The 26,107-nt window shown below is 49.8% G+C and overlaps 1 protein-coding gene across 1 annotated transcript in view; it reads right to left on the bottom strand.

Annotated features, from left to right (window-relative positions):
* The window catches only part of RNF144A (ring finger protein 144A), a 109,754-nt gene extending 84,128 nt beyond the window's left edge, over positions 1–25,626 (bottom strand). The window contains exons 1-2 of the mRNA XM_045548987.1: positions 25,575–25,626; positions 3,408–3,602 (exon numbers count right to left, since the gene is read on the bottom strand). The gene's annotated coding sequence lies outside the window, so the exon portion shown is untranslated. The remainder of the gene's footprint in view (positions 1–3,407; positions 3,603–25,574) is intronic.
* Positions 25,627–26,107: the final 481 nt, after the last annotated feature.

Raw genomic sequence — 26,107 nt, 5'->3', positions numbered from 1 at the left:
TCGATAGGCGGGGAGTCCCAAGGCTGAGTGACAGCCAAGGCCGAGTCAAGGTTTCTTAACAAAAGATTTCTTTTTTTCAAAAAACCAATGATATTCTCCACTTGGGAAACAAAACAAAACAAAACAGAACAAAAACCTACGTTTCAGATTTAGCTACTTCAATCACAGAAGGGTGAACTGAGGGTGGGTTATAGTTCACCAAAACCATTCCGCTTTATAAATCCTAAACATTTAAAAATATCTTTGCTTGTGCTGGAATGTCATTTTCTGATATTTTGTCCTCTTTGCCATGAATCTTTTGTGCATATGACGCCATTTCACAGTTCTGGAATTTGTTTGAGGCAGATTCCCAAACAGAGTGTCCTGGGAGGGGGGTGGGGGCCCACGCAGGGAAGGATGTAAAATTCCACTTGGCCTTGAAGTGTTTCCTCCAGCGCTTTAATGCTTTCCTGCATACTTGAAGGGATTCTGCGTATCTCGACCAATAAGTGCATTGCAAAGTAAGATGCAATACTCCTAAAATTTTGAAGTTAAAGTTAAAAAAAAAAAAAGTCAGAATGCACTTATTTTCCAAGGAATCAAAGAGGAAGTGGGAGGGCAGCTTCAATGTCAACTTCCACATGGCCACGACCGGGCCACGGGGACCCAGCCAGGACAGGTACCCGTGACATGTGAGCAGCACCTTCCCCGTGTCACCAACAGGACATCAGGTACTGCTGCACATGGAGCAGGTGGCCAGCAAGGTTTCTGCAGCAGGACCTTCTAAAGTCAGACCACGACAATGCGAGGCCGGTGACTGAGGAGCCAGGGCTTGCGGAGGAGGGTTGGAACTCAGGGATCCTGCAAGTGGCCCGGTTCCCAGTTCCTCGCACCACCTCAGACCACCCGGCACTGCTCCAGCTCTCTCTCCAGCGCTCTGGCCCCACAGCACGACCCCCTTCCTGTGTCTCCCAGCACGCATCGCCCCTCGTTCTCTCTCCTCACCTCCCTGCATCACCCCCTCTGCGAGTGCGATCATCTTTCTCCTGCTCACATGCCAGCGGTGGCTACGCCCTCACTCCGTCCCTCTCTGCTTGGCCACGCAATCAAAGGTCATTCAATTCTTGACACACCTCGCGTGCACCAACTCCCCGGCTCGGCTGTCTGGGAAGCAGGCGGCCACCCAGACGGATGCTTTCAGTCCATGGCCACAGCTGCCGGTGGGCTCTCGCCACCCCCAGGCGACCACTCTGCACCCCCTTCCTAGAGGCCTTTCTGCTGCCTCCTTGTCTCTGCGAATTACCCACCTCCTCCACATCACCTAAGCTGCTGACTGTGTCCATTTCACAAAGGAAAGATAAACAATCAGAAGAGAACTGCAGAGCCCCCTCCTCCAAGCGCCACCCCCTTTCTGTCATTGGGTCCACTCCCCCTGGTAACTATCTGTGCGTCTCCTAAAGCTGGGACGGACCTCCACTGTCCACGGAGCCCTCTCTCCTACTCAAATGCTTTCAGCGACCGTCTGTCCTGCAGCATCAATAAATAGTCCCCTCTCCACTGGGTCACTCCCATCAACATATGAATATGCTGCCAAAGCTTCCCGCTCCACACTATCCCCCGATCCTATTTACCTCACCAGGCATCACCCCATATCGTGCTCCTTTCTGCAGCAAAGCTTCTCAGAACAGTTGGGGACAATCTGTCTCCAATTCCTCCCCTGCACCCTTCCCTCCAAGCCGGCTTGTGCCACCGCAGCCAGCAGACCAGTGTCCTCCAGGGACCCAGGCCTCGAGCCCTGGGCCAGCCCTTCACTGCCTCCTTTCTGAAATGATCTCACGTCGGTCCCCAGATGTCATGCCTGGTTCCCCCTGCCTCTCTGGTTGCCCCCTCTCAGCTCCCCTCGTTAGCCTGTCCTTTTCTCCTGTCCCCCATGACACTGGGAGACCCAGGTCCAGTCCCTAAAACTTCTCTTCTCTCACAGGGGATGTCATCTGAGTCAAATACCAAGCACAGGCCAAAGGCTCCCATGACATCTCTGGTGTAGACGGCCTCCTAACTCAGCAGACTGGGCCAAACTGCCCGATCAGCATCTCCATTAGGGTATCCCATAATCTTCCCAAATTCCACATGTTCAAACTGAACTTCTAATCTCTTTCTGTGCCCAAACCTTCTCCAGCTGCAGCCGTCTCCATCTCAGTTGCTGACAACACCACTTAGTTACTCAAACTAAAGTCCCTGGCACCAGCACTTACAGACTGTCCCTTTTCTCACACTGCACGTCCGCTCTGCTAGGACATCTGCAGGGCTCCCTCTTCAAACTACACCCAGACACGGCCACTCCTCACCACTCCACTGCCACCAGCGGAGCATGACACCACGGTCTCTCATCTGGGTTACTATGATGGCTTTCTCTCTGAGATGTCCCCTGGCCTCTGAGATGTCCCCTGGATTCTACCCCTGTCCTCTACTCTACAGCATGTTCCCAAGGCAGAGGCCGGAGGGACCCAATGGAATGCAGACCCTGGCTCTCCTCTGCCTAAACCCTGCACTGATTTCCCATCATGAACCCAGAATCCCGCAACAGCCTGCAGTGCCAGCCGCAGCCAGGGCCTGTCACCTCCGCCGGCCCACCCCAGCTCACTGCTCCTGCTGGCTCCCTGCCAGCCACCATGGCTGTAGGGCTCCTCCAGCGTGCCACACTCTGGCCGAGGGCCTCGCACCCACTGTCCCTTCCCTCTACAACGCTCCTGCACGGATGCTAAACGGCTAGCTCCTGCAATACCTTCAGGTCCGTGTTCAAATGTCACCTTTCTGGTGAGATCTCCTTGACCACTCCATTGGAGACTGAAACCTGTCCTACCCACTAAACTTGGTCCACTTTTTCTCTTCTCCACAACATTTGTGCCTTGTCAGGTAGCATATAATTTCCTTCTTTGCACTGTCAACTGTATGCTGTCTGTCCCTCCATGCCTGTCCAACCCCCATCGTCCACACGCACCCCCACAAGCACAGCATCCGGCGAGAGCAGGTGCTGGCGCTGCTGCGTGCCCCGTGTGTCCTGGTTTAGAGCAAATCCCGGCACAACGCGGGAGCTCGGTCCCTGTGTTCTCAATGAACTAATGAACCAGGGAGCATCACGACACATAACTCTGACCTTCTAAAACATGAGACTTGCAAGATTGTTATAAGCAGTAAATAAAGAATCGTGGAAACCTCTGTAAAGCATAAATTACTACAATAGCTTAACGCAATGTGCTGAGGACCATCTTTAAAATTCATTCCAGAGAAACTACTAGGCAACTTCCTAAGAGGTGTGCTTTAAGAGGTATAGAGAAATCCATCCAGGCAGGCCAAACAATGGTCTGAGAGTCCACTAAGAAGAGATAAATTAAGGTTTTTAAGCCTCCATTTTCCAAATTCAAAGTTACCTCTGAGCAGTCAGAGGGCAGGAGAAGAACTATCTTGCGGCCAAGTCTGGTGTCCTGTGGCGCTTATGTGCACTCAGCTGGCTCCTCCCTCATGTCCCGCGGCGCAGGGAGGAGTGGGAGAAGGTCTCTGGCACCAGGGCTCCCTGCAGACCTGGGGCACCCGGAGGCATGTCAGGTGAGCGGGGTGCCGGTTACCTGGGAACGAGAGAAGGGCGGGGTGGTCAGAGGGCAGGGTGGCAGGAGCAGGGCACAGAGCCAAGCTCTCCAGCCTCACCCCAGCACTGGCCTTGGGCCTGGAAGGAAGACCACTGCAGAATTACTAGAAATCTCACCCGATCAAACATTTGTAAAGTATAACAGTTCAGTGGAGAAGAAACTGAGGTTTACTATGTAAAAATTCCACCAAGAACTTGACAGATAAATCCATCAACACAGGCAATTCTGGGATAACAAACTGTCCCCGGATCTCCAATTCTGTCCCCTCCTGTCCCAATCACAGCCACTCGGCTTTGCCCAGCGGGTCTCCTACAGGGAGAGGGCTGCAGAAAGGCTCGGTCCTCAGGGCAATAAGAACTCGAAAATGTATAATAAACAAAAATGAAATTAAAATGGTATAATGAAGCTATCTATGAGGCAAAATGGAAGAAGAGAGAAACACAAAAGACACAAGACCCATAGAATACAAAGAGTAAAATGACAGACAAAATCAACTTTACCAGTGATTACATTTAAACGGTTCAAACACTCCAAAGGGCAGAAATTGGAAGACTAAATAACAACTAGATGCTGTTACAAGAGACATGCTTTAGAACAGTAACAAAAAGAATAAAATATTTAGAAGTAAATTTAACAAAAGATATACTATATTTGTACATTGAAAACCACCAAAACATCATTAAAAGAAATTAAAGAAGACCTAAAATAAATAGAAAGACATCCTATATTCATGGATTGTAAAACAATATTGTTAAGATAGCAATACTTTCCAAATTGATTAATAGATTGAGTAAGAGATTCTATGCAATCTCTATTAAAATCTCAGCTGCCTTTTTTACAAAAATTGACAAGCTGATCCTAAAATTCACAAAGAAATCCAAAAGACCCTGAATAGCTAAAAGCACTTTGAAAAGAAAAATAAAGTTGGAAGAGTTAGATTCCTTAATATGAAAATTTACTATAAACTACACTAATCAAGAGAGTATAATGCTGGCATAAGGAAGAAAATATAGATTAATGGATCAGAATTGACAGTCCAGAAATAAACCACTACATTTTTGTTTAGTTGATTTTTGACAAGAATATCATGACATTTCAATGGGCAAATGATGGTTTTTTTCAACAAATGGTGCTATAAAACTGAACCTGGACACAGACCTTAAACCCTTCACAAAAATTAAGTCCAAATGAATCATAGATTTAAATGTAAGAGCTAAACTTATAAAACTCTTAGAAAAAAACATGAGAGTAAATCTTTGTGATCTTAGAATCTTTCTTAGATGTGGCAACAAAAGCACAAAAAATAAGATAAAAAATAAACAAACTGGAATCCATCAAAGTTAATATATTGTACATCAAAAACCACCATCGAGAAGTAAAAATACAACCCACATAACTGGAGGAAGTATTTGCAAATCATGTATCGGATAAGGATCTTATATTCAGAAGAAGAATACTTGATAATGAAAAGACAACCCAAATAAAAAATAAGCAAAGGATTTGAACAGATATTTCTACAAAGGAGATATGCAAATGGCCAATGAGTACATGAAAAGCTGCTCAATGTGTTTACTCAATTGATACAAATCGAAGTCACAATGAGATAGCACTTCACACCCACTAGGATGGCTAGCATCAAAAGACAGATAATACAATTACAGGCAAGAATGTGAAGCAGTGTGAACCCTTACACACCACAGGTGGGAATGTCAAGTGGCTCAGTGGCTTTAGGAAACGGTTGGGCAGTTCTTCCGAGTGTTGAACACAGAGTTGCCACATGACCCTCCAATTCCACACCTCGGTATACACCCCAAAGAAATGCAAACCCATCCCCACACAAAAACCTACACACGAGTGTTCACAGCAGCATTATTCATAATATCCTAAAGTAGAAACGACCCGTATTTCCATCAACTGGAGAATGTGTAAAACACACCGTGGGATGTCCACACAAAGTATCTGGTCACAAGAAGGAACGTGGTACCGATTCACGCTGCCATGTGGGTGAGTCCTGGACACAATGTGCTGAGAGAAGGAGCCAGACACAGAAGGCCAGGCACCGTGTGACACCTCATGCAAGGTCCAGAATAGGCAAATCTACAGAGGCAGAAAGTAAATTACTGTTTGCAGAGGCTGGGAGCATGGGAAATGAGGAGTGGGTGCTGACGGGCGCAGAGACTTAGGCGGTACCGAAAATGCTCTGGAATGAAAGAGTGGTGACGGCTGCAGAACTCTGAGGATGTGCTAAAAACCACTGGGCACACTTCAAACCGGTGACTTTTATGCTACGTGAATTATATTCCAATGAAACTATTATTTAAAAAGGAAAAAAGAAACTTATCAATTGGAAAAATATCTAAAACGACTAAGGCAAGATTATATGAGGATTTCCCAAATTTTCTCTTTTCTCAAGTATAGCTTTTGCTCATCAGGGCTGCAATACCAATATCTGAACTCTGCTTATTTTTAGGCATTTCTGGCCAGGGGGCAAAGAACAAAATCAACTGCACCCTTTTCTCTCCCCCTCTGCCTCTGCTGGACCATCCCAGGCTCTACAAAGCAGGGCATCAGAGAGCACCAGACACAAGACATGCCCTGGTGGACAGCCCCACATTTCTCTTAAGGATATTTCCTCCTTACTCCTCCTTTACTAAAATAGCATCCTTGCCCATGTGCAGCCTGAACATGCAAATTTTCTTGCAACAGTCATGACCAGGCTGCTCAGGGCTGAAGTCTTCAATGCTAACGTGTCCCCCAGCTGAGAGCTGTAACCGGACCTCCAAATGTCACCTGGCCCGACAGAGAGCGAGCCTCTCCCCTGCAGAAGGCTGCTCCTCCTTGGTCCTGAGCAGCATCAAGATATCCATTCCAGGAAATGGCATCTACTCCGTTGCAAACCTATCTTCTGCCTTTACTTGGCAATAAATTCCAATCCTTCAAACAAAAGATAATAAATCTCTTTTACTACACGTTTCTGCCATTTTCCTCAGGTAAGAAGAGCCCATAAATAGAATTAAAACCTCCAGCAGGAAGAAAAGCTCTCTGCTCGGCTGGGGCACTGGCAGTAGGCACCTTTCAGAGCTGCATCATAAAAAACTTTATAAGGAGTGCCCGGCTGCAGAGCTCTCTGCCCAGGGGGTGTGCTGGGATCCATGTGTGGCTTGCAGGCTGTTGGTAGGTTGCAAAGCCACTGTCCCCACCCAGACAGCAGCCCATTGGTACACGGCTAACTTGCATCTGCTCTGCCTCAGCACCAGCAAATGGGCACAGATGAAGCGTTGCAGCATTTCAGCCGGTCGTGTGTCCTCCCTCCAGCCACGCTGCATGCTTGCCCAGGTTCTGTGGCTACAATGCCACACAGGCTTCACGTGGTCAGTCCCAATAAACCCTGGTATTTTTAGTGTCTGGTTTTGCAGAACACCAGCAATGCATGTTTGAGCAGAACACCTCCAGTAAATATTCATCCATTCCTCAACCTTTTCCTGCACCCCACCATCCGCCAAGATGCCAGGATGGAGTGATACAAGGATGAAGAAGATGCAGTCCCTGCTCTGCAGGATGTCAGACCATGTAGGGACTTTATGCCACACAGGACCCTCGGTGTAACTGAAGCAAACAGGACACACTAAGGCACAGGATGAGCTTATTGTTTCCTAAGAGTCTGCTCCTCTGGCAGCTTCAATATGTTTTAATTAATTCACTCCTTTATAGGAAAATACACTACTGCAAATTCTGAATAAAAGACTCAACAGTTTAGAATAACTGAGAAAGCCAACCTGAACCCAAAATATATATTAAAGAAAATATTTTACTCATTTATTTCTTTTACCAAGTGTATGTGCATCAGTATGGAAAAGGGCCGTGTCAGTGAGTTACATATAAGATTACTTCTTGTTAAACAAATGCCCCAAACTAAGACCAGCTGGAATCACTAGGAGGAAAAAAACCAGAGTTAGGGACAACCACTGAAAACCTTTACAACTTCATCATCTCAGTATATGTGTGTGTATATATATGTATGTGTGTACATATATGTAATATACACACATGTATGTGCACACACATATGCATTACCTGTGTGCCATCAGTTAGTGATAAGAGCTACAACAAAATAAAACCAGGGGAAGAAGGGGGGTGCTATTTTCCTAGAGTGGCCTTTCAGGCCTCTCTGAAGAGGTGCTATGCTGAGCGAGACCTGAAGGAAATGAGGAAGCAGGACCCGAGAGGACACAGAAGGAACACGCTCAACGAAGGGGGATGGTGGCTTGGCCTAAGGAAATCGGGGTGAGAGTAGTGAGAAGCTAAAACCCAAGAGATTCTAAAGGTTGATCCAAAAGCCCTGGAAGGGAGGGAGGGAGGGAAGGAGGGAGGGGAAAAAGTCAAAGATGATTCCAGGTCCTTGTCCTGAGCAATCGGGTGAACAGAGCTGTCAGTCCCTGGGAGGTCGGCTGTGTGCAGAGCTATGCAGAGGACAGGCACGGGCTCGGGGGTGATCTGGGGACACAAGTGAGGAGCCACCAGGACGGATGTGCGGTTACAGTCAGGCGACTAAATGAGCTCACCTAGGCACGGCTGACTAAGGGAAAGAGAACAGATGAGGTCTGAGGATGGGGCCTTGGGCCTCCAGTACCTGGACACGGAGACTCAGACAGGGCATGAGGAGCCCCGGGGCGGGGGTAGGAACACCCCAGAGAGAGCGGTTTCCGCAAGCCAAGGGGGCACGGCAGAACTGCTGGGCTGTGCCTGCGGGAGCCACAAGGCGGAGGGTCTCTCTCCAGCCACGCTGAGCTGCTCGGGCACAGGTGCAGAGCAGTAGGAAACCGGATGTAGCCAAAGGTGGATGTTTGCCAGGTGACTGTGAAACTAGAACAGCATTCCAGAAAAATGAGCAGTGTGGACACAGGATGGCAATGAACACAGCAAGGGAAGCAGGGTTGAAGGTCTCAGTGGGGCGGAAGCGTTTTTAAAGGCCAGGTACAAATGGAGGTTAGCTGCAATGACAGAGGGTCGCAGAAGGGGACGCACAATGTCCAGATTTCAGAATAACTGAGTAATTACCACAGGAGTGGGTGGTTAATGGAAGATGGAGGAGGAGATCGTGGAAGACAGAGAGGGATCGCAGTCGGGAATGGCCTGACGCAGCAGAGTAGTAACAGGAAGCAGGACAGTGCGTTAGCTGCTAGGATCCCCAGTGAACACGGTGGTGGTGGGGGGCTGTGTGTCTGGAGAAGACTCAGACAGACAGGAAGAGGGATGGTGACAGGAGGAGCGTGGTCTAGGAGTGGGGATGAGATGCAAGGACGGCATCTCCCCCACCTTGACAAAGGTTTGTTTTTCTTTGAGCAATGCCTGTGTGACTCACCGAGCTCGGCTGTGATAAGCACAGCACTGGCAAAAGCACAGCCACCGCACAAGAGCTGCGCATTACAAAAGAGGAAGCGGTTTAAAGTCCTTGCCCCGGTTAGATGGCCGGTTAGAGCAACCTGAGTAAGTCTAGCTGCAAAGCGCCTGCTCGCACCCTCGACTCCACAGGTGTCTTCTCTGTAGGTATCTCAAAATGCATCTAGGCAGCGTCTTAAACAATTGGAGAAAGATGGGTCATTCACTAAATAGTATTGAGACAAATGGCTACACAGGTGGGAAAAAAGTAGGCTGGTTTCCTAAAAATGCCTAAAAGTAAAACTACACCTTTACTAAAAAAAAAAAAAAACATATATATATATACACACACACACACACACACACACACACACATATATGACTGAATTGTTTATAAACTGTTTACAACCCACGAGGGAGGAAGGCCTTTCAAAACCAGCTTCAAAAATACAGAAGTCATAAAGATCTAACTATATACAATTTATTTCTATTTGGAAAAAAATACCATAAGCAAGGCAAAAAACGAATGACAAAATTGGAAATGGTTTCTCTTATTACACGCAATGAAGAATACATACCTCTAATTTACAAAGGAAAATTTGTAAATCAGTAGAAAACACAGCAATAAAAAAGTAGGCAAAAAATGGAAACAGGGAGTTCACAGAAAGAGAAATACCAGTGGTTGATAAACATTTGAAAATATGCTGAATCTCACTCTTCATTAAAGACACAAAGTAAAAGGATACCATATTTCACCTATCAGAGCAGCAATGTTTAAAAACCTCGATACTGTGGAATAAAAACTCAATACTGTTGGATGCGGTGAAAGAGGAAATTTCACTTTTTAGTAGTACAACAGTGGATGCCATTTTGGAAAAATGCCCACACATAACCCTCGGAAACAGAGCAAAATATAAAACACACAGAACTCTGACCCACATAGGCTGCCCTGAGTTTATACTCTAGAGATACACTGGCAAAATTATTTCATGTGTATATTAAAAAAAAAAACAACCTTGGTAGCATTCTTTGGAAGTGCAAACAGTGGAAAGTGACATAAATGTGCACCAATAGAGAACAAGTTGAATAAATACTATTGCACCATTCATACAAGTGAAGAATAAGCTGACGCCGCATGTGTTGGTATAAAAAGATGTGTGAGATACATCAGCAAATAAAAAGGCACAGTACAAAACAATTTATATAACGTGATCGCATCTGTGAACACAAATTTAAGTTACACATTTGCACACACAATTTTTCTAGAAGGATGCAAAAGAAAAGCTGCTGGTAATCATTTTGGACTACAGGGAATTTTATTCTTTGTTTTATTCCTTTTTGAACTTTTTTTTACTCTGCATTTATAACTTTAAATTTTTAGAGGCTAAAGATTTTCGATAGGGTATACTTTACCCATGAGATACTGAGAGAAAATAATTATTTTTCTTTTGCCTCACAAAAGATCACATATACTAAGTAGAACGTATTGCAAACTCTGAATTAAAATTCCACAAAAAGGCCTGATTTCTTTGCTTTGCAGGCTCCCTAAAGCAAATCTTGAGTGGAGGCTGCTCTGAAAACCACAAAGAAGTCAGAGTTCGTGGAGGCTATTCCTTCTCCTCCCTCTCTCCCTCCTCTCCATAATGACCAGACGTTCTGGCTGCTGGGCCCCCTGGCTGTCACTGCAAAATACTGCTCAGGAAGAGAGACCCTCCCACTTACTTACAGTGCCTTAAACACAAGCACACAAAAGGGGCCAAAGGAATCCCCCTGCTTCTCCCCAGTCTGTGCATTTCCAAGCCTAGGATTGTTTTTTACCTGCCGCTGAACTTGCAGGGGAATATCTCAAAAAGCACTATAGCTCTGTGCAGTTACACTTATGCAGCAACTGTAAGTGGAGGTTTTCACATGTGCGACGTGTTTGACTTTAGTATGAATAGAGGTCTTGTCCAGCTTCCATAAAGCACCCCTCTGTTTACATGCATCGTATGCTAATGGTCTGTGCGCTGGGAACACAGGGGTCCCTGTAGAGCTGCCTTGCGCTCAGTTACTTCACATCTGTCTTCTCTGAGGGAAAATAAAACACACTCTGCAGCAGTGCAGACATCTGTCAAATTATACCTATGGAATAAGCACACTGGCTCACTGGTTATCAATTAATTTAATGAGTTTTTTTAAATTCTCTTGTTGTGATCTTTTATTAGCATTCAGCTAATTTGACCGTCATTCCTGATTCTAAGAAATCACTCATAAAAATGAAGCTGATTCTTAGGCTTAAAGCTGCTCACAAAGAGCCAATTGATTTACCCAACCAGATTCCGAATCAGGACAAAATGAGAAGCTTGTTATAGTAAAGGCATTGCCACAGGAAAAAATAGTTTATTTAGAACGGTGAGATGAAACACACACTCACTGTAAAGAACTTCGAAAGCAAATCCTTTAACTATGTAACTTTGGCAAGGAATAAGGTAGACTTACAGGCTAGTAACGGGGAGAGAAAAAAAAAAAACAACTCCAAATAGCAACATGCAATATTTTCCATTTTAAAAATTTGTGTAAATGTGAATGATCTAAACATACCAGTTAAAAATCAAAAGATTTTCAGAGTGAATAAAAAAGCCAAGAACTCAACTAAATATTGTGTTTCTACAGGAAATACACTTTAAATATGAAGATTTGGGTTAAAAGTAAAGGATAAAAAAAGATATACCACGCTAACACTAATCAAAAGAAAGCTGGACTAGCTATGTTAATTCCACAAAAATCAGAGCTCAAAGCAAAAGACTCATCAGGCACAAGAGGGACATTACAAAATGATAATGGAGTCAATCCTCCAAGGAGACAGATCAACCCTAAACATGCAGCACCCTACAACAGAGCGGCAAAAATATATGAGGCAAAACTTATGGAATCACAAGGAGAATGGACAAATCCACTATTAACAACTGGAGCCTCTCACAGCCCCTCCCAGGATGGACAAACCCAGCAGGCAGAAAATCAGTAAGAACACAGTGGAACTAAACAGCACTAACGATCAACCCGATCTGTCTGATCAAGAATACTCCATACAGCATGATACACAAGTCCTTTAGCTCAAATGGAACATTCTAGGCCCCAAAACACAACGTAAATGTAAAACAAACAAATAAAAGCCAGAAATCATACCAAGCACGCCCTCACAACACAATGCAATTAAACTAGAAAGCAGTAACAGAAAAAGACCTTGAAAATCCCAAAATATATGGAGATTAAACAGCATACTTCTAGAAAAAAATATGAGTCACTGGCATTTCACTATAAATTTAAAACAAAACAATACTCAAAACAGAAAATTGGACCAAGGAGGAATATGGCATTATTTCATTTAGGCTGTTCTAGGTTTATCTAAAAAATGAGAGAAAGTAATTAGATGGTTCTAATACTTCCCATGTTTGTGGACCAGAAGGACAGTTTTCAATTCAGCCAGTGAGGTTTTCTGCAAGAGGGACTCGCATGCTCGGGCAGCACCTGCTCTCCAGTCCCCAGAGCCCTTAGGGTCCCCGGGCTCACACCTCCCCACCACGGAGCTCCAAGAGTTATCTGTGGATCTGCCTTTTGGACAGGCCTTCAACATTTTCTTTTAAATTTTCATAGCCATGATTTATTTACTCCTCCGAGGAGCTCCACAAAGTAACCCTAGTACTGCCCTCACTGTATAGAGGAATAAAAGTGGAATGTTACTGACAGGTGGAAGGTCTTTGCACAAGCACAGCAGGGCCTGAAGTCTTGAGCACGAGGCTCCGTCCCCACAGTCCTGCCTCATTGGCTCCAGCACGGACCACACCTGCCACACCGTGAGACGGCCCTGCACTGTGCAGGGCGCACTGTCACAGTTCTGGCATTAACTGTCACCAGCCAGACCCGCCTGGGCGTGCAGTGAGGTAAGCTGGGACGGGCAACCCTTTAGGACAGTGGGCTGAGGTTTACACGGCTCCATATGGTGCATTAATAACAAGAGCGTTCCTTCCTTGTCCAGTACTCATTCCTATTCAAGCCCACTGCACCAAAATGTCCACTGGAGACACAGGGTCAATTTATTTGTTGAAATATATCTCTAAATATATATAGTTGTATATGAAATAATAAAATGGGTGTGTGTTGGGGATCGCAGAATTTATAATTAATTTTTAAAAAACTAAAATAATTTTATTTCACTAAAAAAATATATAACCACAATAAAAAAATAAAAAATAGCAAAAAACGGTCACAATCCTTCTGAGTTATGAATCTTTTCCTCAGCATATTTTCCATGTCTGTACCTCATATTGTACAATTTTGCCTCAAAATTGTTTTCGCTTAATAATATATGAAACCTTTTCCCATGTCCACAATCTCCAAAAATCTTATCTAATTAGAGCATGATATTTACTTAATCATATTTAGATATTTCACATTTGGAGCTATCATTTAAAAAAACAAAAACATGAAGAGGTACATTTATGCACAAAGCATTTATTTTTTTCTCCACATTTAGTATCATTTCCTTGAGCCAGATTCCCCAAAGTGCAACCGTCTAAAGTAATAACTCCACTGCAAATAAAAATAAAGCATTTATCCTTAAGCCATCCCTTCACCCAGTTTAGGTCCAGAAATTCATTCCTTCTGCAGAGTCAACATGATTTATATTTCCTTCCTTCCTGCAGCAGAGTCCACTTTATCACATTAGAAAATGCTTCTTTTAGCTACTCTTAGAAAAAAAATTTTAAGCAATAATTTCATGCTTAACAAGAAAAATTTTATCTTATCTCTGCAGGAATTTATTGTCACATAACGGTAGTTATAGTGTAACTAGACTGGTTTCTACATCAACAGTATGGTGTGGATAACATACATAAGTCAACACAAGGAAAGAGTCAAATATAATTTAAACTAAAGTCTTACTGACTACCATCATGTGAGCTTCAAGATGATTATTTTTATTAGCAGCCCAGCTAAGGGTTTTTGCCATCTGGGGTCAGTTTATAGACATGTGTGGTTTTGAAAACCACCATATGGTGGTGTTTCCATAAAAATAAAATATAAACCTTTAGGCAGGATCATAATGTCCCTTATTAAAAAAAAAAATGTATTGGGTTCAGTGAAAAGCTGAGCACACTGAGGTTCAGCACACCTGGTCCCGTGCAGGAAATTCAAAATGAGTAGGACACACTCCTTAGCTCCGGGAGCCGGGCTGGGTGTGTTCGCCCCACGGGAGTGCGACAGATAAATGTCAAACTCTGAGCCTCATCTCATTGTCAAGAGGAGCTGGGAAGAAGGGGGAGGAGGGCGGTGCTTCATTCAGGGACATGTGACCTTCATCTTACTTCAAGCCAAACTTTAAAAAGCACCTCATCTCAGGTTCAATATGATTTCTATCGAACTGTGCATTAAGTTTCAGTTGACTCAACAATAGTTAAATTTTGTTGACATCCTATGACATATGTGTTAATAACATTTCTGTTTTTTTAAAAAAAAAATACTTTGGAGCTAATCCCTGTTTCCAGGCTTTAAAAATATTCCATTTGGCAAAGCTCTCAGGTCATCGGCACCGTGTCTGCTGTGTCCAGGGAGTAAAAGGATGCTGACTTCATTCCATGTCATCTCCAAAATGCCAGGGCCGCTCAGGGGAGCCCCAGAGTCCCGAAGGGGCCACACAGAGCCCCCTGGAAGCAACAGGAAGAGGCAGGGACAGTTTCTGACCATCAGAGAAGGCAGGGCGCAGCATTGGGGAATGCTGAGGTCAGGCTGGGACACAGGAAAAAGCAGGTACTGGGAGGCAGGGAGAGTTCATGGGGAAGCCCAGGACCATAGAGTGTCAGGTGACAGCAGGCAATGCAGCTGGCGAAAGCCACATGTTTCAAAGATGCAGAAGAAAATTGGGGACAACTCTGAAAGCCAGGACACAAATAAGAAATGCAGATTTGTCAGCAAAGAGGTAGGCAGCATGTAGAAGTGAGAGCATGCAGGAGGTGAAAACATGCAGGAGGTGAGCAGCATGCAGGTGAGAGCATGTGGGAGGTGAGCAGCATGTGGGAGGTGAGAGCATGTGGGAGGTGAGCAGCATGGGGGAGGTGAGAGCATGTGGGAGGTGAGAGCATGGGGGAGGTGAGAGCATGTGGGAGGTGAGAGCATGTGGGAGGTGAGCAGCATGTGGGAGGTGAGAGCATGGGGGAGGTGAGAGCATGGGGGAGGTGAGAGCATGGGGGAGGTGAGCAGCATGGGGGAGGTGAGAGCATGTGGGAGGTGAGAGCATGGGGGAGGTGAGAGCATGGGGGAGGTGAGAGCATGTGGGAGGTGAGCAGCATGTGGGAGGTGAGAGCATGGGGGAGGTGAGAGCATGGGGGAGGTGAGAGCATGGGGGAGGTGAGCAGCATGGGGGAGGTGAGAGCATGTGGGAGGTGAGAGCATGTGGGAGGTGAGAGCATGGGGGAGGTGAGAGCATGGGGGAGGTGAGCAGCATGTGGGAGGTGAGAGCATGGGGGAGGTGAGAGCATGGGGGAGGTGAGAGCATGGGGGAGGTGAGCAGCATGGGGGAGGTGAGAGCATGGGGTAGGTGAGAGCATGGGAGAGGTGAGCAGCATGGGGGAGGTGAGAGCATGGGGGAGGTGAGAGCATGGGGGAGGTGAGAGCATGGGGGGGTGAGAGCATGGGGGAGGTGAGCAGGGTCCAGGAGCTGCGCAGCATGGAGGCAATCAGTGGAGGAGAGCGGTAGCTGGGTGAGGGAGCTGGATAGACCGGATGGGGGTAACACAGTTTGGTGCTCTAGATGTGCTGATGGGGTCCAGGGTGCAGACGGAGAGTTTTCAGAGAAGAAACGGGTATGAGAGAGGTTTCTCTCAACCAGTCCTCACGGGGCATCCACCACACGTGCTGGATTTTGTGGGAGCCATTTGTCTCTACCCAAGAAGGCCAGAGCACGCCCACGGCAAACGCTCTGGCAGCCGTGAGAGAGACAGGTGGAACCGGAGGGAAAATTAGGGACCTGTGTGTGGCAAATAACCTGATGGAAGATGATGAACGCCAAGGTAGATTCCAACAGTCGAGGAATTTTTTTAAGGAAAAATGTTAAGTTCATCTAACCCAAACCCTCCATTTTACATATTAAAAAAAAGTCCAAAAACTTCTGAATCTGAATTAATACTGAACGGAGTCGAGTCAGATAATAGTTGAGACTGAATGTCACAGGCTGTGGAGAGGAGGGGGCCCCAAGTGGGGAAGGAGTCCGGAGCACCCACACCTAGACTCAAGATGCGAAAAGAGAAGTGTCCAGAGAGAGCGAAATGGCACAGACCAGGCCTGGGACACTGACGTGGGGCGCGGTCAATGCTGGGACCCCAGGTCCCAGGGCAGGCAAGCCCCCTAGAAGGGGCAGAGCTGGTCAAGAGGCAGCTACCTGGAAAGAAACACACTTCTCCGAGTCCCTGCAGATCAGCACCACATGGGTTCAGGGCAGTGTAATGCAAGCTGCATGTGTAATTTTAAATTATGTCATAACCATGTTAAAAAAAAAAAGCACAGGAAATTAATTTTAATAATATACTTTATTTAACCCAATACAGCCGAGCTATAGATCTGAACACGTAATCCATGTAAGTTGCTCCTGGATGCTGTACGTTCTGTTTTTCACACTGGAAACCCACTAGAACAGCTCACTTGGGAGTGGCCATAGGTCAAGAGCTCCGGGGCCCCACAGGGCCAGTGGCTGCCCAGGGGACAGCCCAGCCCCAGGCCCGCACCTCCCCTCCACACGCTTGTGTTTGGTTTGATCCAGCTGCAGGAAGAAGTCCCGCCAGCCCTACGACAACAGCCTTATCCGCCAGGCCCGCAGGACAGAGCTCAAGGCCTCTGTCAGCCGCCTGGGCTGGCACAGTCGAGCTGGTCCTCCCAGGGAATAGCTGGACCCAGTGCATGTGGGGACAGAGAGAAACAAGGTCACTGTCAAGGAAGCAGAGCTGTGGGCCAGAGGGGAAGCAGAGTCCCAGGAGTGATTAAAGTATTAGCAGATAAGAAATGCTCCCGTCGGCCAATTGTAGGCAGGAATTGCCCGTTCCTTTCCGGAGGAACTGAAAACATGTCCTTCTGGGTCTTATTCACGTTTGTCCAGGGCACAGACGTGGCCTACAGTGGGGGCTCCACAAATATTTACTCAGCCTATGAAAAACCCTGCACCTTCAATGTCGAGCTGTTTCTCAAACAGGAAAAATGAAGGGCAGGAATGTCATAAGATGAAAAGGCCTTCATGTGAGCTCCGACTGGCTGTTTTTACCACAGTGGAACTGGAATTGATAAAATTCCAAAAGGTTAAGAGATGACCCCCTGTCCTGCTGACCACAGAACGCCGTACCGACCTTCATCCCCTACCTTGTCCCGGGAAGGCCTCGTCCGCCCCATCCCCGCCCCCACACGTCCTCACCTCACCAAACCATCCTCAGTGTGTCTGTGAATCCCAGGACCAAGGAGATTTTGCCAGATAAGTGGATAAAAGTGCACAAAAGTAAATAAGTAACACTAATAACAACGCAAATGAATAGTAGGAGATTCATGAATACTATAATGAACGAACATGGATGTTTCTGGGCTTGAATGCCTTTGAAGGGAGAAGATGTAGATTCAGTTCAACAAATATTTACTGAGCACCTACGCGGTGAAGGGCTGTGCCAGGTGCCAGGGGTGCAGGGGTGAACGGGGCAGGACCACCACTTCCTGCCCCCGGTGCTCCCCGCGCCGTGCCCGTGTACAGAAGGCACAGGCGTGCTTAGCACGACACCAGCCACGTTTGGGCCACATGTGCGTTGATCTGGACCTCGCACATACAGGTTCCTGGAGGGAAAGACAGTTTATCAAAGCTTAGCACAGCCAAGCACTGCACAAGGCAATTCTTTTTTTACGAGTTTTATCTTGTCTGCTCCTCAGAGACCTCCTCCCTGCTCGGCAGCCTCTCCCCTTCCCACCTTCTCTGACTCCTGGAGCTGCCGTGCAGCCCGGCTCCCGCCACTGGGACCTCTGGAAAAGCTTGTTTCTTCCTGGTAAAAAGGACCAAATGCAGCTGACGCCACCCCCACCCCACTACCTTAAACACAGACATAAGCCTGCAGCCGTAGCCGTGGTCACCGTGACCAGGGACAATCAGTGTGAGGACACAGGATAACAGGCCACAGGATGGCAGAGCGGGAAGAGGAGAACCTGGGCCCTCGGTGACATCCCAGGACAGCTGCACCCGTGCTGGCGACCACCTACCATCAGCACCTTGTTGTCCAGGACACAGAAACCTGTTCAAGTCCTTGTTAGTAAGTGTTCTGTTGCTGGCCGAGAACCCCTATCCCCCAGTACCTGTGACTGTGGTCTTTGCAGAGGCAATCAAGTGAAGATGAGATAAACAAGGGGGGGCCTTAATCCAGGATGACCAGTGACCTTACGAGAAGAGAAGGGACCCAGCGCAGAGACACAGAGGCACGACGGTCACATGAAGACAGAGGCAGACTGGGGAGAGGTGCTTCTACCTGGATTCCAGACCTTGTACCTGCCCTTTCCCTACGATTTGCTCACGTCAGACTCTGGTTTCCTGCCTGCTTTTGTCCTTGGATAGGTAGGACATCCTACTCTCCTATGTGGCCACTTTTGCCCCTACGCATAATGCCAAGAGGGAAGGAACGGGATGGCCAGGAGAGGTTCTGGGTGCAGAGGGAGAACAGACACGGACACACAGGCAGTTCCTCAGGGTCGCAAAAGGGAAGAAACAAAGAGATCTTTTTTCTTTTCTTTTTCACACTACATCTGGCTCCATCCTCCACTCTGCCAGCCTCCCTCGACCAGCCCAAGGAAGCAAAGCCAGCGCTTCGTTGAGACATAAAGGAGCAAAAAGGACCTGTGATCTCTGAGCAGAGAGCCAACCCTGTCCCATCTGCACTAGGGACTATGTTTGTCTTACTCCTGCCAAGGATTAGGGCGAAATACATAATCGTTAGCCAACAAATTTCAGATCCTGAGGCACCAACTCTGAAAGTCCTCTGGAAGCTCCTTCTCTCCCTTTGCCCTAGACTGCAGCGCTCCAGTGCACGTGCTATCAAGAGGTACCATGTGGCAACCTGCAATCGGGGCTGTCAGAAAAACTAACCCATGGGACCAGCTGCTTCTTGGCGTTCTTCATCACATACCAAGAGCCAGGCCCCGGGGTCTCTGCAAGTTACAAACTTCCCAAGGCAAAGGTTCCCTGTGAGTGCACAACTGGCACCACGGGCCGAAGGAGGACATACGCGTGCGGCCTGCGCAGAGGCAGAGCACCCTGAACGCTGCAGACCATCCCTCGCACACGTCACAGCTCGCGCAGCAGGGGCACGTCCCCAACTCCCACACGAGAAGAGCCGTAAGAGTGCCTGGCCCTCCTGCCTTTACCTGGAAAACACTCTTTCCAGGAAGTCTGGCCATTTCTTCAGCAAAAGCCTCCCAGTCCTTCATTAGAAAGACCCCCGCTAGCAAGGGTGATGGAGCCCCCCTTCCTCTGCTGCTCCTGGGGGTTCCTCCGCCAGCCCGGTCTCCCCAACACCCTCTGAGCAAACGCTGCTCAGCCGGAATCTGTGCCCCTTCTGCACCAGCTCCCTGTGCCCTCTTCTCCACGCGCCACCTCCGCAAAGTCTGCCCATGCCCACCCCACTGCCACGGCCATTTCCTCACCAGGCCTCCCCCGACGTGGGTTCTCACTGCCCCTCCCCACGCGTCTCCACTGCAGGACCGCAGACCCCACAGGGCAAGGGGTGCATCCCCCGCAGCATGTGCATCGCAAAGTGCCTCAGCCCACGGCCCCCCAGCAGCGAGTCCATCACAGGCTGGAACTCGCTTACCTGTTGTCTACACAGCCGGGATTCTCAGTGGCTCCCTGTCCGCATTCCAGGCTGCCCGGCTTCACTCTACCGGCCTCACTCTGGAACCCAGGCTAATGTCCCCACCTGACTTCTCACCCCAGCGCGCTGTTCTGTGACCTGGCCTTCCCCAGAGAGAACCTGTGTCTCTGACTCGCTCAGATCACGCTGCAGGACAGAATTTAAAGTTCCTCACTCGTGGTCTGCTCCCAGTTTCCCTCTTGAACCGGGTTTCTCTGTCTAGTATTCTATCACTTAACAAAAATTCATTCAGAAAGAGCATGATACTCACCGAGGGAATGCAAAAATGTGTAAGTTCCTACCTTTGTAAAGCTTATTATAATTTAATAGAGGAACTAAGACGGTTACATAAATCACTAAAATTAGGTTACAGAGATTTAAATGCAATTACAGGTTCTGAAAAAAAGTTGCTATGGAAGCACCTGGCAGAGAAAAATACTTCTGCCCGAAAAGAGAAGAAAGAGAACTCACGAGCCTGGGCATGATGGACTGGCCTGGGCCCTGGGTCTTTAACTCTGTCCCCTGTATGCTCTGTGGCTCCACTTTCTCATCTGCAAAGTACCAGTACCAGATGTGCAGATCTCTGCTGTCACCCACATCAGCGATCGCAGAGCTCAAAGAAAAAGGCAACACTTGTGCTGAGCCTTCAGGGATCGTTAGGAATGTGGCATGTGCAGAGGCTGGAAGAGTGTCCCAGGGCGTAAGTCGGTGGCCGTTTAGCGATGAGCCCTGGAAAGACGGGCTGGAGGCAGGTGAGGAGGAGCCTTGAACGCTCAAGCCAGGGGCAGGCAGGTTACTACAGCACTGGGAGGTGCAGGAGGTGCCTGAGCGGGGAAGCGCTAGAGACGCCAGCGGAACCAACACGGCAGCCCAAGCAAGTTAAAGAATACTCGCACTGATGCCAGCTCAGCACACATCTATTTAAGTTAATGTTTGAACCTGAGGAAAAAGAGCCCCCCCAACACAGAGATCTGCGTGTTTCTGTGAAGGGGAATCCTCCCCGCCACCCACAAGCCGAACGGGGGCACCAGGAAGTGGTGCAGACACCCGAGGGTCTGCCCTGGAACGCAGGGAGCCTGCAGACCACGTGGTGGTGGAGGGTGAGGGAGAGGGAGGATTCCTGCAGCCCAGCAGGCCACTGGGCAGGAACACTTGCTGGATTCCGAGGTGCCCGACGGAAGGGCCCCAGCTGTCTGCACGGCTAGCGGGAGTTCAGCGGACGTCTGAGAGACACTCTAGTTTGATGTGTTCTGCACAGCTCCTCTCCCTCCAGAGGACCTTAATATGCCACCCACCCAACACCAAATGCGCCCTGGTCCAAAGGATTGCTTGAAACGTGGCTCTTTGGCAGCCTAAAAACTGTTCCAGGGAACACAATGCTGTAAAGCTGTGCATACTCCTAGCACAGACACAACCCCGTCCAGCCAACTCCCTCACTGCAAGACTGTCAACAGCCACTGAAGACCTGGAATCCTCCTCTCTTGCTCCAACGGGTCTCTGCCTGCAGAGCTGTTTGGGCAGAAGTCACCAAAGCCTGCGCCTGGGCTGACTTCTAGCCCACAGGCTCCAGGCTGCTGCAGGTCACTGAAGACAGCAGAATAATGTAGCTGAAGTGTGAAAACAATGGTTGCTACAGGTGGTTCCCTTATCTTTCCCTGAACTCTCTCTCCTCCACCAAAATGAAACAACGAAAATGAAAATGTACTGACAGGGGCTTGCAGAAGACACTAGTAATGAAAGCAACTATGTTACACCTGGGAATCTTAGTTTAAACAGATCTCAAACCCAACCAATCCCCTCCCCCACACACCCCCACCCAACACCCTAGTGCAAAGCAGCCCAGGGGAGCTCAGTGCCACTGTGCTGGCTCTAAGATCTCTGGGTCCACCCGAGGCCCCAATGTGCCCTTGACCCTCTAATTTGCCTGGCTAACTCTGACTCACTCTTCAAGGGCCAGCCCAGCATCATCCACCCCAACAAACCCCTTACCCCACCTCCCTGGGCTGAATGAGGTGCCCTCCCATGGGTCCCTCTGCCCCATGGACGCCTCCACCATCGCCCAACCCACTGTTAAAACAATCTGTTTACATCTTGGCATGCTGCCCCCCAGACCGTAGCCTCATCAAGGTCATGGAATCCATCAGTCTCCACAGGCTTCTGGGTTCAAAGCCAGGCTTCAACGTTTACCAGGCGTGGACCTTGGACATCACTGCTCTCTGCTTCACACTCCTTCTCCATCAGCTGGGGACTGTCACATACACCTGGCCTATGGAGCTGTGAGAACTGCATCCATTATCCAGCCAAAGCCCTGAAGATCGGGCAAATGCTTAATGAATATTAACTACTATCTCCTCTATCTCCAGGGCCAAACACAAAGGAGTCAATAAAATACTGGCTGACACACATCTTAGTGCCAGTTTTCTATGAAACACTGCATCCAGCTCGCAAGCCTGCTCCCTGGAGAAAGCCCTGGTGCCAGTCCTGCAGAGCAGCCAGGAAGCACGTTCCAATTCAGGTTTTAGAATATTCAGGGCATAAAGGAAGATGGAGACTCTTATCAGCAATGAACCACCCTCATTTCTCAACATGCCCCATCTTTGAGAAAAGCCACTCTCTTCTCAAATTAAGATATATATTTTTTCTCACAAATAATCCTTACAAATGGTTGCATTTGGCGAGTAGTCCTGCAATACTGATTCTCCCAGAAAATACCATTTAAGCCGTACGTTTTTATTTCTGGATCTTGGAAAACATTTAGGCCCCACCTCAATTTTATCTTGAGGGAACTGGACCATCCTAGGAGGTTAAGACATTAGCCCAAGGTCGAATAGCTGGGTCAGGAAGTTGTACATGCTCTGTCCTGCAGCCCTGCCACCCAGCAGGTATGTTACAGTAGCTTCAGTTTAATTTCTCCATCTAATCAAGAAAAGGTATTCATGTGTATCAGCGGTGAAGAAACAAAGGAGAAAGGAGCCTGGTCCCAGGAATGATGACCTCAAATGACTTCTCTAGACTTAAAGGAAAGAAAGGCACCTTCAACTTTGGTCTTGGGTCTCAAAGGTAGAAAACTCCCCAGGGTGATGTGGAGAGCCCATCTTCCTATGAACCATCCTATTCCATTCCATTCCCAGCCTCCTCGGTGCCACTGAGCGCCCACACCCCAGGAAGTGGGGGGCTTCTTGCTCCTTGCCCTGGAAGAGCGTGAGTGCTCCAGACCACCCAGCTCCTGGGGGCACCACCGCAGCTCCAGCCTCTGTTTCACGTGCAGGGTGGGAGAAGGGACACAGACGGAGAGGACACAGAGGAGAGCCCTCTGCGTGGCCTGGGTTAGCTCACCCTCCTCTCCAAGCTACTGGGTCCTCAGGGTCACCAGGAGGGGTGGAGCCGGCAGATCTGTGCTGACCCACCTGGTTCTGCGATTCGCAGGCTGCACGGGCAGGCTTCCTTCCCGGTCTCCTCCAGCAGAGGGAAAGGCTCCCAGGAGGGAGGAGAAATTTGAACAAAAGAGGGCAGTGGTGCCGAATGATGAACCACTGTGGAAAAAACAGCCTTCTCGGCGCCAGGCAACGTGGCCGGAGCCTCTGTGCTGCCACGGACGGGCTGAGCGGCACGTTCGCCTCCCCTCCGAGCCTCAGCAGCTTCCGCTGAGCAGTGTGTGAGGTCCTCGCAAAGTCCCAAACCACAGATCCCGGAGAGAAGTACTGTACTGAGTAACAGTCTGGATACACGGATGACGAACTCGCGAAGCAGGGCACTGGAACCTGTTTATATAATACATATTTGACGGTGCTCTTCCAGTTTTCAAAACCCTCATTGCATCGCCTGTGGGTGCCCGAATCAGGCACTGGAGTTTGCCCTTCATTAGTTCCCCTTCCAGAGGTACAGACCTAGAATCCCGGCCTCTGTAAACACAAACTGCAAAACTCAAATTGTGTGTGGTCTGGACATTTTTCATTCTATTAAAATTGGGTTATTTGCACCCACTTTCTCATGAGGTCCTGTATCCACGCACAACTCTCTGCTAAGTGACACAGGTGGAGCCCTCACCCCGTGCCATGGCTTCCCCTTCCCTCAACACCGCAGCAATCAATCACTCTGACGCAGGACTCGGATCACTCATCTCCTCCTCCAAAACCATCGGTGGCTCCCAATGACACAGGGTCAAGCCCAAAGTCTACACCTGGAATTCAAAGATTTCATGATTTATCCCCATGACCTCTCTAGTCATACTTCCTTTGCACTCTTTAAAAATTAATAAAAACAAAAACATAAAAGGCCCCAAAAAAGTGCAAAATACCATGTCCCTAATCTCAGTGCTGGAGAGGAGAATACAAACAAGTCCCTGGTCTCCTTCGCAGCCACTGGGGCGAATTCCGAAGGGAAGTCCAGGGCACACACCTCGTCCCTCCCCACTCCTGTGCCGGGGCAGCGCCTTCAGGACAAGGACCCTTCCCGCCCCATCTGGAGGCTTTGACTCAGACTCTGCCTCCATCACAAAGCCACCCCACGCTCTCCTGTCCCCTCTCCCTCCCTCCCGTGTCCCCCTCCCCCCACCTCCGCCTCCACAGGCATCTCCCCCACCTCACTTTCCCCTGGCCTTTCCTTCACAAACACAGATTATCTTCAGGGCTAAACTCTCACCCCAGCCCGGGCCACTGGGACAAGTCCTTATTCCATCCCCCAGGCCCCACTCCCGGAAAGTGCTTTCTTCCCAAATGCCAGATGTCCAGTCACCCTCCAGCCACCCTAGGGCCAGACTCCTCTCCCCCACCGCAAGGCAGCAGGAACCCACTGGGGATGGTTCCCCGGGGTCTAACTCTTCCTTGTTACTCAGCCTTTGACCTCGTACAAGGCAAGGACAGGATATTTGTTCAATGGATATTCTTTTATAATTCACTAGAAAAAGACAGAGAGCGAACTTCGGAGCGACCATCCCAAGACCCGCCCTTGAAGATCACTAGGGTAAAAGAAGTCACCCCTTTTCCCCAAGACCAGGAAGTCCCCAGGCTTGCACAGGCGACCAAATAGCTGGGAGCCAAGGCTGGTGCAGGGGAGCTGGGGAGCGACTGCTGGGGGGCTGGAGGGGTGGGACCTGCGGGAACTTCCCCGAGAGGGGCAGGATGCGCCCTCCGCAGGGGCATTCTCCCTCCCGGCGGCGCAGGCGGGGCAGCGGCCGCGGTCACCGCGCGGGGATGTGCGAGGCGGAGGACACGGCGCCCCCGGCTCCGGCCAGCTCTGACCTCCCCGCGGACTCGCAGCCCCAGGCACCTTCTTTCTTTCCAAGACCTCCTCTCGGCCCGCGCCCCGGCCCCGGCCTGCGGGCGGGTCCCCCGACAGAGGGCCCCCGCGCCCCAAGTCGCCCGCGGGACTGGCCCGGAGCGCCCGCGGGGCTGGAGGCGGGCGCGGGGCACGCAAGGTACGAAGGTGGCCAGGGCGCCGGGCACGCGGGCGCCGTCCCGAGCGGGCCACCGCGGGCAGCAGCGGCGGCAGGGGCAGGGCGGGCGTGCTCGGTGCGGCCGGCGGGTCCCCACCCCAGGACGCCCCCGGCCGCGCCCCACGCGCGGGCCAGGACCCGGCCGCGGACCCGAGGCCGGCTGCGCGGAGTCCCCTCCCGCCCTCCCGGCGCCGCGGCCGGCTGCGGCGATGCCAACACAAAGGGGACGCGCGCGTCACCTACCTGGGCCCGCGCGGCCGGGGCTCCCGCTCGGCCGCGGCGCGCGGCTCCGACGGCTCCGCCCGGTGCCGGCCGCGGGGTGCCGGTGCCCGCCGCCCGCCGCCCGCCGCCCGCGCTCCCCGCCCGGCCCGCGCGGCAGCCGCCTCTGCGCCGTCCCGCCCTCGGCCCGGGAGCGCGGCCCGGGAGCGCGCACGGAGGCTCCGGCGCGGGAGGCTCGGCCGGCCCCGCCCGCGCACAGCGCCGCCTGGCGCCCGCCGCGGCCTCGGAGAGCGCCCGCCCCGCCCGCGCCCCGCCCCGAGGACGGGGACGCCGCCGGCGCGGGACGGAAGGGCCGTTCCTGTTTTAGCGACCGCGGGAAGGTAGCCGCCCGACTCCAACACCGCGGGGACAACTGTCAGCTTGCCGGGAAGCAAATGGGTGACCCCCCCAACCTTCTAAACCGGGGTGGAACGAGCATAGAGCTGGGCGCGGGGCCAGCGGGTTCGAGTCCCCACTCTGCCACGGACCGAACGAGGAAGGAGCCTTTTGGCTTCTAG

This window comes from Lemur catta, chromosome 4 (assembly GCF_020740605.2).
Source record: "Lemur catta isolate mLemCat1 chromosome 4, mLemCat1.pri, whole genome shotgun sequence".
Taxonomy (NCBI): domain Eukaryota; kingdom Metazoa; phylum Chordata; class Mammalia; order Primates; family Lemuridae; genus Lemur; species Lemur catta.
Note: the sequence above shows the minus strand (reverse complement) of the source record. Positions and strands in the feature narration are given on the sequence as shown.